This window comes from Apodemus sylvaticus, chromosome X (assembly GCF_947179515.1).
Source record: "Apodemus sylvaticus chromosome X, mApoSyl1.1, whole genome shotgun sequence".
NCBI classification, from domain to species: Eukaryota; Metazoa; Chordata; class Mammalia; order Rodentia; family Muridae; genus Apodemus; species Apodemus sylvaticus.
This window is the reverse complement of record NC_067495.1, coordinates 41,517,719-41,528,112: the sequence shown is the minus strand read 5'-3', so window position 1 is coordinate 41,528,112 and position 10,394 is coordinate 41,517,719. Positions and strand designations below refer to the sequence as shown.

At 42.1% G+C, this 10,394-nt stretch overlaps 1 pseudogene; it reads left to right on the top strand.

Annotated features, from left to right (window-relative positions):
- The first annotated feature begins 2,475 nt into the window (after positions 1–2,475).
- On the top strand, positions 2,476–10,177 carry LOC127675765 (amphiphysin-like; annotated as a pseudogene).
- Positions 10,178–10,394: the final 217 nt, after the last annotated feature.

Here is a 10,394-nt window from a genome sequence, read left to right as displayed (position 1 = left end):
AATATAAATCGTATAAAAATGAAAAGTTACCTTAAATACAATATTTGATGACTTCCAAACAAGCAAATCAATAAAATATGCAAAAGTCTTCTGATTTCAACTCAATTCATGGAATGACAATTAGTATACTAAATTATTAAACTCTTTTTGGGAAAACATTTTTTTGTTCTACTATCAAGAATGTGTTCCTTTTGTTTGTTCAATGTGAGCATTTATAGCTCATGTATTTCTGTTATTCTACTCTATTTTCAGAGACAGATTAATCCAGAAAGAGGACAAAAATACCCACAGAGTACTAGGTGATTTCAATATCCCATTTTTCCCATTGAACAAAAATGTCTGAAAAAATGTAAACAGAAACATCAAAATCCATTGACCACATTTATCAAATGTATCTCATATATATCAATAGAATATTCAAAGAAATTACCAAGAAATAGTCTTTTTACTCATTAGCACATGTAAATTTCTATAATATAGAACACGTCTTGGAAATCTCAAGAAATACAGAAAAAAATTTTGAAATTACATCAGATATTGTGTCTGACCACAATCATATAAATCTAATAAAGCTCAAAATCAATAGCAAGAGAATCCCTGGAAATTATGTAAACTCATATATCCTATATAGAACACTACTGAATGAACTATAAACATTGAGAAAACAAATGGAAAATATTTTACTTCCATATTTTTACTACTACTACTACTATATTTTATTATTATTATTATTATTATTATTATTATTTTAATCTTTTTTTACATTCCAGTCATTACCATACTCCTGGTCAGCCCTCTGACAGTTCCTCATCCCATACCTCTTCCCCATCTCCAAGAGGATTTCCCAAAACTCCACCCCCACTCCACTTTACCTCCCCACTCCCTGGGACCTCTTGCCTCCTGAGGGTTAGGTGCATCTTCTCTCACTGATACAGACCAGGCAGTCCTCTGCTGTGTCTCCTATCAGCTGGTTTATGCTGTCTGGTTTTTGTTTCAGTATCTGAGAGATCTCAGGGTCCAGGGTAGTTGAGACTGCTGGTCTTCATGCAGGGTTGCCCTCCTCTTCAGCTTCTTCCAGCCTTTCCCTATTCAACCACAGAGGTCCCTCGCTTCTGTACATTGGTTGGGTAGTTCTTTTAGATGGGAATAATTCTGAGTTAGAGTTTTGACTGTGCGATGGAAACAACATCCCTCCACTTGATGTCCTGTATTTCTACTGGAGATGAACACTACAAGTATTTTGGGTAGAAAAAAAAAAAAAAAACCACGCTTTCCCCCCAAAGTGCCCAATTATTTCAAATGCCTAGAATTAGATGAAGATCAGAAGGTTTTTTGTGTACTTTGTTGATTAGTTTGTTTGGCAGCTCATTAGACACTACATTTAAAACAATTTTTTTATTATAAAATCTATCTTTAAAAATAAGTGGTAAAATTTTCATACAAATACAAGTTATATCTCAAACATCACATATAAATTCTGAGGCAAATTAAAACAGTCTTTTTTGAGATATTTTCTTTATTTAAATTTCAAATATTATCCTCTTTCATAGATTTCTTTATGAAAACCCACTATCCCATCCCCCTCCCCCTGCTCACAATTCCCACTTCCATCACAAGTCTCATTCCCCTATACTGGGGCATCAAGTCTTCTCAGGACCAAGTGCTTCTCCTCCCTTTGATGTCCAACAAGGCCATCCTCTGCTACATATGCAGCTGGAGCCATGGATCCCTCCATGTGTACTCTTTGGTTGGTGGTTTAGTCCCTGGGAGCTCAGGGGTACTGGATGGCTCATATTGCTCTTCCTCCTAATGCACTGCAAACCCCTTCAGCTCCTTTGGTCCTTTTTCTAGCTCCTCTATTGGGGACCCTGAACTCAGTTCAATGGTTGGCTTAGAGTGTCCGACTGACTATTTGTCATGGACTGGCAGAGCCTCTCAAGAGACAGCTTTATCAGGCACCTGTCAGCAGCACTTGTTGGCATCCACAATAGTGTCTGGATTTGGTCACTGTATATGGGATGGATTCCCAGGTGTAGCTGTCTCTGGATGGCCTTTCCTTCAGTCTCTGCTCCATACTTGTCTCTGTATATCCTTCTGTGGGTATTTTGTTCCCCTTTCTAAGAAGTACCAGAGTATCCATACCTTATTCTTCCTTCTTCTGGGCATCATTTGATATGTGAATTGTGTCTTGGGTATTCCAAGCTTCTGGGCTAATATCCAATTATCAGAGATTACATTTTCTAGCTCCGACCAATTTACTTAAGAATTTCATGAATTCATTGTTTTTAATAGCTGAATAGTGTAAATATACCATCGTGTAAATATACCACATATTCTGTATCCATTCCTCTGTTGAGGGACATGTGGATCCTCTCAAGCATCTGGCTATTATAGGCAAATTTCTCTCCTTTTCCGGGGAGGATCTGCGGGCTTGCTGCATACTCTGCTCTTCCAGCTTTGTGAACTGCAGCCGCCATGGCTCACCTCAAGACGGTCATCTTCGCCAAAAATGTGCAAAAGTGGCTTAACTGCATACAGGAAAAGATCCTCCAGGAGCTGGGGAAGGATAATGAAACAAATAATGAACAGTTTGAAGACTATATCCAGAACTTCAAATGGCAAGAGGCAGAAGGTGCCAGACTTCAGTGAGAACTCCTGATGATATTTACCAGCAATCAAAGGTATGTAGGAGGCCTCAATGAAACTGACTGAATCACTACATGAAATCTAGGAGCCACACTAGTATGGACAGGAAGATGTAAAGATGGTTGGTGAGAAGTATGATGTGCTGTGGGAAGACGTCTGTCAAAAGTTAGTGGATGGGTTCTTGCTGAAATTGGACACCTATCTGGGCCAGTTTCCTACATAAATAATTGTATTGTTCAGAGCAACAGGAAGCTTGTGATATTATGATCACCTGGAGGCTCTGCAGAATTCTAAAAGGAAGGACGAGAGTCGGATTTCTAAGGCAGAAGAGAGGTTTGAGAGAGCACAGAAAGTGTTTGAAGAGTTCAGTGTTGACTTACAAGAAGACTTACCTTCATTGTGGTCAAGATGAATTGGCTTTTATGTCAATATTTTCAAAAATGTCTCTAACCTTGAGGCCAAGCTTCAAAAGGAAATCTCAGTGCTTTTCCACAAAGTCTATGAAGTGATGACGAAACTTAGTGATCACCATACTGACAAGGCCTTCAGCATTGAAGGAGCTTCCAGTATTTCCATTCCTCTTTGAATTTGCAAAGATACCATCAACTCCTGAGTTTTCACCCCTGCCCAGTCCAACTGCTACCACCAACCACACATTAGCACCTGCATCTCCTGCCCCAGTGTGACCTAGTTCACCTTCACAGACAAGAAAAGGGCCTCCTGCCCCACTTCTGCCTAAAGTCACCCCAACAAAGGAACTACAGCAGAAAAGCATCATCAATTCTTTTGAGGACAACTTTGAGCCTGAAACCAATGTGACAATACTTTCTCAGAATGAAGTCTTGGAGGTGAAGAAGGAAGAGACTTTGCTGGATTTGGACTTTAACCCATTCAAACCTGATGTGGCTCTGGCAGGTTTTGCTGCAGTGACCCACTCACTCATGTCTCACACACTGCCCTGGGATTAATGGACGACAAGCACTGATTTGGTAAAATCGGCTTCTGGAGGTTCATTTAATAATTTCTCCCAGCCCAGGACACTTCATTATTCACCACACAGACAGATCAGAATATAGTAGGTGACTTGACTGAAACTAAGCAGGCTCCATCTACAGAGAAGCTTCCTGCCACTTCTGTTGCACCTATGAGATCCCCCAACTCAATGTTTTTAGACCTCTAAACTAGCCCAGCACTGAGTAGCTTGTATTTCTGCTTTCAGCTTGAGAAAGACAGCCCACCCTGTTCTAGTTCCAAAGTTTAACTATACAATGCCCCAAGGACATTTGCTCCAGATAATCTCTAGCCTTCCTTACTTCCTCATTCTGTACTTCCGCATTCCATGCTTGTTTTGTCCTCCACCCCTTGCCTTGTGAATTGTGGCCTCCAACCCTTGTCTTGTGATTTTTTTCCCCTTTAAATACCCCTGACTTCAGTTGCACGGGGTGCTCAGTCCTCTACCCCTGTGTGGGGTAAGGCTGTGGAACCCAGAATTCTGGAATAAAGAAATCCTCATGCTATTGAATCGAGACCGTTTCTCGTGAGTGGTTTGGGTGTCGCCTTCTGAGGCGTGGGGTGCTGTGGCACCCTCAGCTTTTGGGGTTTTACAATTATTTTTTTTTGGTGCATTGGCTTGGAAGTGTGATTTTCCTTCACATGCGAGAATCAACTCGGAGGTAAAGGGGATCCCCTCTGGAATGTGTGTGTGCCAGCTGGTGTCTGTATCCTGAATGTCTGTACTGCTCTGTTTTCTGTATCTGAGGAGACGCACATTTTCGGTGTATAGCTGTCCTCTCGGGTTTGTGAGAACCAGAGGACTGTGGTGGGCAGACGTGCTCTGTACCACAGGCTGTGACCCGGGGAGACATTCCCCGGTATTTTGGGGGAACTCCAGAGACCCTGGAAGATTCCCATCTGAATTTCAGAGAGGACACGGTAGTTCTACTGAATTGGAGAACTTATACGCCCTTCTGGCCATCTGGTTTTCTGATCTGGTTCTGTCCCTCTCGGTGGAGACGAATACTTGTCAGTTCTGTGTGCCTCTGTCTACAGTTTGACCACTAGATGGGTGCCACAGTTTGTTTTCTGTCTGTCTCACTGTGTGTCAAAGTCTGAGTCTATAAGCCTTTCTGAAAATTTCGGTTTTGCTTGCAAGCTTCTGGGGTTCAGAGAGCCTGTCTGGTGCAGGGCTCGACTGGTGTGGGGCTCGACTGGCAGCTGCTAGAGTCGAGACCGTGAGGGTCTGGAGGAAGCTTTAAACCCAGGAGAAAGCTGAATAAGGCTCTCCTCCCTCTGTAAACAGCAAGTCAGTAATGGTGGAAGCCATGCTTTGCTGAAATCTGTTTTATCTGATCCCTGCTATGTATGCAGGGATGCCTGGTGTCTGAAACTGGGCCCCTCTAGGGGCAAATTGTGTGATTTTTTTCCTTGCTCTGTGTTCTTGAATCTAAAGGCCTGATGGTGGCTGTGTCAGGCTGTCTATGTTGTTGTTTTGTATTGTGTTTTGTGTTCTTGGACTTAGACGGACGATATTATTTTGACTTTGACTGAAAAGCAACTCTGTGGCGCCAAAATTAGGTCACATGACTCAAGCACGCCTCAAGCACGCCAACTTAGAACAAAAGGAGAGACAAAAATACCTGGGCTCTGACTCCCCCTGAAAAGGAAAACAAGTCTTAACAAGACGTTCAATGTGGCAGGTGCGAGAATTTTTGGGTTTAAGTTGGTATAAATGGTTTATTTCTTTTATTTTAACTTGTTTAAATTGTTATGATTGATGTGATGTTAAACTTTGTGGTCATATTGTTCCTCTGGGAGAGAGGTCAAAATAAGGGAGACCTTCAGAAGACTAGATTCTAATATATTAAGTGAAAAAAATCTCTTTGTGATACTAAAATCTTTATAATTGTTATTAAATTCAAGGCATAAGTTCTTATTTGATAGAGGTTTTATTTTAATACAAAATCAAGGATTTCATTGGTATAAATACTAAAAATTTGAAAGTACAGGATTTACACCCAGTTCTCTGTTATTATTACTGATCTGAGATGTTTAAGCCTATGAGTTTAGGGCTAAATAGAAATATAAGGCTCTGAGTTTATTTTTAGGGTGTTTTCTAGGTTTTAATCAGAAATAGCTGAAGATACTTTAATAGACAACAGTCCACATTATTTTACATAGATAGTTGGTTTCAAAAGGTCAAAAATCCATGGTATATGATGTTTATGTCTTAAGCTATGTAAAGTTTTCTATATGTTTTCAGTTAATATTGGTCACTCTTAGATTTCTGATGGGGTTGAAGACTGTTAGTCTCACAGACAGCCCAAGCTGTTTAATCTTGAGAAAGCTGATATAAATTTAAATAAATGATTTTCTGGTGACATAAAATTTAAAGCCAGGACATGAATCAATCCTTACAATGCTAATTCTTAAGTGTTAATTCTGACAGTCTTTTAAGATAATACAGATGAAAAGGGTTCTGTTTAATTGACAGGGATGATAAACTAGGTGTTATGTCTATCTTATACTTTATGATTTACAAATGGTAATATGGTCAATTGATATTTAGAGAGGACCTGAGACCACCTATCCTGATATCATGGTAATTCTCTCACTAAGGGCATAGTTCCCAAGAGACTAATTAATCTCTTTGAGACTGTTTTATTTGTAATAGAGGAAACCAAAAAGATTACCCCTCAGACAAAAGGTAAGAGGCATTTGATAGAACAACACCAGATTCCACTGGCAGGTCTCGAGGGCATGGCAGCCCACAAATTTGACCAAGGTATGTAAGGTTAAGCAGGGACCAGATGAGTCACCTGCAGCTTTTCTAGAGCAGCTCATAGAGGCATGCTGCCAATACACATGCTATGAATCCAGGGGCTTGGAATATAAAGCTACTATGACAATGGCTCTTATAGACAGGGCTAGTAGAGATATCAGGAAAGATCTTCAGAGGCTGGAGGGATTTGGTGCTGGTTGCTGAGAAGGTCTGTAGAAGGATTTTGTAGTGTAGGTTATTGAGAAAGTCTATAGAGAGATTTAGTAGTTTGGTGAGACAGGGAGACAGAGGAGGAGAAGAAACAAAGAAAAAGAAAGAAAATGATAGAGAATCAAGGAAGCTACAGAGAATCCTGGATATAATAGTTAAAAAAAGCAGAAAAGGGAGACAGAAAAGGACCAATGTGCATACTATAAAGAAAGAGACCACTGAACCAGAGTGTACCCTAAGAAATAGAAGTTGGGAGCAGAAATTCCCAGGTCTTGGGAAAAATGCCCCCAAATGGCAAACCCAGGTGTTAGCCCTGGGTGAAGACAGTGACTAGGGGAGATGGGTTTTCTGACCACCTCCCCCAACCCAGGATAACTGTAGGAGTGAAAGACAAACCCACTCAGTTCTTGGTGGACACAGGGGCTCAACACTCGTCTTCCAAACCAATGGTGCTGTTTCCAAGAAAAGATCTTGGATCCAAGAAGCCACTGGCACCAAACTGTATTCATAGACTACCCAAAGAACAGCAGACCTAGGGATGGGATGGGTAGCCCGTTCATTTAGGGTCACCCCATACTGTTCCTACTCTCTGTTGGAGTAAGGCATATGCTCCAAAATGGGGAGGGGGGAAGATATGCTTCCTGCCCAACAGACAGCAGCTTACTGGCCCAAAAAGAGAGACTAACCACTGCTGAGAGTTGCTAAGGACTGGAACAGTTTTCTCCATGATGGAAGCAGGTGCTGCTATGATAGATGGCACAAATGTCATCTGGGTAGAAGAATCTTTACCCCCTGGCATGTCAATGCAGAAAGTGTAGCTCATTGCCCTCACCAAGACCTTGGAATTTGGAACCAGCAAGAAAATCAACAGACACATGGATAACAGTTATGACTTTGCCATAGCCCACGCCCACAGTGATATATGCCAAGAGGACTGCTCACACCAGAGGAAACCAACAGGAAATCTTGGACCTCTTAGATGTCCTAATGAAGTCAGTCACTGTGAGTATTGACTGCCCTGGATGTGCAAAGGGAAAAGGCTCAGTGGGCAATAGCCAGACAGAGCAAGTGGCTCCAGGAATGGATATGCAGGAGCCTATACTGATTATGTGTCTGTAAGAGACACCCATTGGGAAATGGGACAAAATTAAGGAACAGCCTCACTTAAAAAAGGACTGAGATTGCTGGCCACCCTACCAACTATTAAGCCAAGGACTCACTAGGCCAAATGCACAGATGGACTCATTTAGGGGATTTAAAAAACAAAAAACTGTCCTGGCAGTTAAGGGACCAAACATATATATTTATGACTCAGGTTATAGGCTAGAGAGATAATAGAACAGTGTAAGATATGCCAGCAAGTAAATGTTTATGCAGTAAAGAGTAAACAGGGCAAAAGACCTCGAAGAGAACAGCCTGGAATATATTAAGAGATTTTATAAAAAAAAAGGCAGGAGAATATGGTTATAAAATATCTTCCAGCATGTATAGATACTTTGCTCTAGATGGATTGAAGCAGGAAACAGCTGACAAGGTTAGAAGAAATTTTCCCAAGTTTCAGAGTACTCAAAGTAATTGGATCAGATAATGGTTCTGTTTTTGTTTCTAAGGTAAGTCAGAAATTGACAGAGATATTGGGGACTAACTGGAAACATTATTGGACATACTGTCCCCAGGGCTCGAGGCAGGAAGAGAGAATAAACAAAACCCTATGAGAGACCTTAACTAAATTGTCTTGGAGACTGGTTCAGGCTGGGTGGTGCCTCTTCCCTTGTTTCTGAAGAGCCCCTACCATTTTTAACCTGACCCCCCTAGAGATCTTCTTTGATACCCCAACTCCTTTGGTGTTCACTGGGCACTCCCATGAGGTGTCCCACAATATGAGATTTGCCTTAAAAGCTCCAGGCATGCCAGAGACTCCTCACTGCTTCCAGATAGGTGACTAGATCTGTATAAGAAGGCTTCAGGAACTGTTGTTGGAACCCTGATTGAAAGAAACCCTCACCAAATTGACCACAGAGATGGGTATTAATGATTAAATAGCTCTCCTACCCTTTTTGCTTCAGGCTTTTGTTCTCTAGGCTCAAGGCCCTCGAGTGGGTGAGATAGCAAGTGTGGAAGCAGCTCCAGGAGGCCTACTCAAGAGAAAGAGACTTGCAAGTTCCACATTGCTTCCAATTTGGAGATTCAGTCTATGTTAGACACCACTGCACAGAAAATCTTGAGTCTAGGTGGAAAAGTCCTTATCTTGTACTCTTGACCACCCTCCTTCCTGCTTTGAGACCCTTTGTAATTTTACTCCTTTTGCTTACAATTGGAACCTGTGTGACTAACTGGTTAATAGCTTTTATTAGGAAAACGTAATAAGTGCTGTGCAGATTCTTCTGCTATGCCAACAATATCAGAGATTAGGGCAGGACAATCCAGAATATATAGAGTCAGAGATTTAGTTCTATAGTTCTAAGATTAGAACTATTAACAAGTGGAGTGGGGACTGAGAGACCCCCCCAACTCAATGTTTTTAGACCTCTAAACTTGTTTTTCTGCTTTCAGCTTGAGAAAGATAGCCCACCCTGTTCTTGTTCCAATGTTTAACTATATAGTGCCCCAGGGACTTTTGCTCCAGATAATATCTAGCCTTCCTTACTTCCTCATTCTGTACTTCCCCATTCCATGCATGTTTCCTCCTCTACCCCTTGCCTTAGAATTGTGGCCTCCAACCCTTGTCTTGTGATTTTGTTTTTGAGACCATTTCTCGCGAGTGATTTGGGTGTCACCTTCTGAGGCATGGGGTGCTGGGGCACCCTCGGTATTAGGGGTCTTACACACATACTGCTGGGCTGGATCTCAGGCTAGATATGGAGGAGCTAAAGGAGGAGGCTGTGATCTCTCCTGGAACGTTTACTGGAGAGATTGTGGACATTGCATTGCCAATTGAGGGGGGCCCAGTGGAGGAAGCAGAGGCAGAGAAGGCAGCCCTTCTTGCTGGAGAAGGAGAAAGTCCAGAGGGAGCCAAAATTTAATAGGAAAGCACAGAATTTGCAAGCAGTGAGAGCCCTCAACCAGCAGAGCCTGAAGCAAGCATATGCTCCTCAGGAGAGGGTCATCCCTTCTGTTGTTATCGAGTCTACTTCCAACCACGAAGGGAAAGAGAACATCAAGAAACTGCTACAGGTACTGAAAGGAGGGGGGGGGTGCTGAGGATGTGGCTTCCCAGGGCTCAGCGGTGTGAAGCATGAAGTGGCTACAGAGCCCATGCTTCTTGATTCTCGGACTACTACGTCTGCATCAGGGGATGCCACTCTGGAACTGCCTCCTGGCTTTCTCTACGAGGAGAAAAACCTGCATGATTTTGAGGCAGTGAACTCTGATGACCTATCCCTACAAAGGGGTGGTGTGGTGCTCATGGTGCCCTCAGACTCATAAGCTGACTAGGATGCAGGCTGGTTGGTGGGGGTGAAGAAATCAGATTGGCTTCAGTACAGAGTTCTGACCACATATAAAGGCCTCTTTCCAGAGAACTTCACAGGACGGCTGAAGTAGGGCTGCAGATGTCGCAAAAGGGTCATGTGACTGGGTTTTTAAACCTTCATGAAATGTGGAGGAGTTCACTATTGCTACTGCATTCTTAACGATTGACAGACTGATGTCAGATGAGGCTTCGGAAGACTGATCAATAGAGCATGTATGCAAAATCTATAAGAGGAGAAAACAGCAAATAAAGGAAAGAGTCCTTACTCTGTTCTCTGTGTTCAATAGA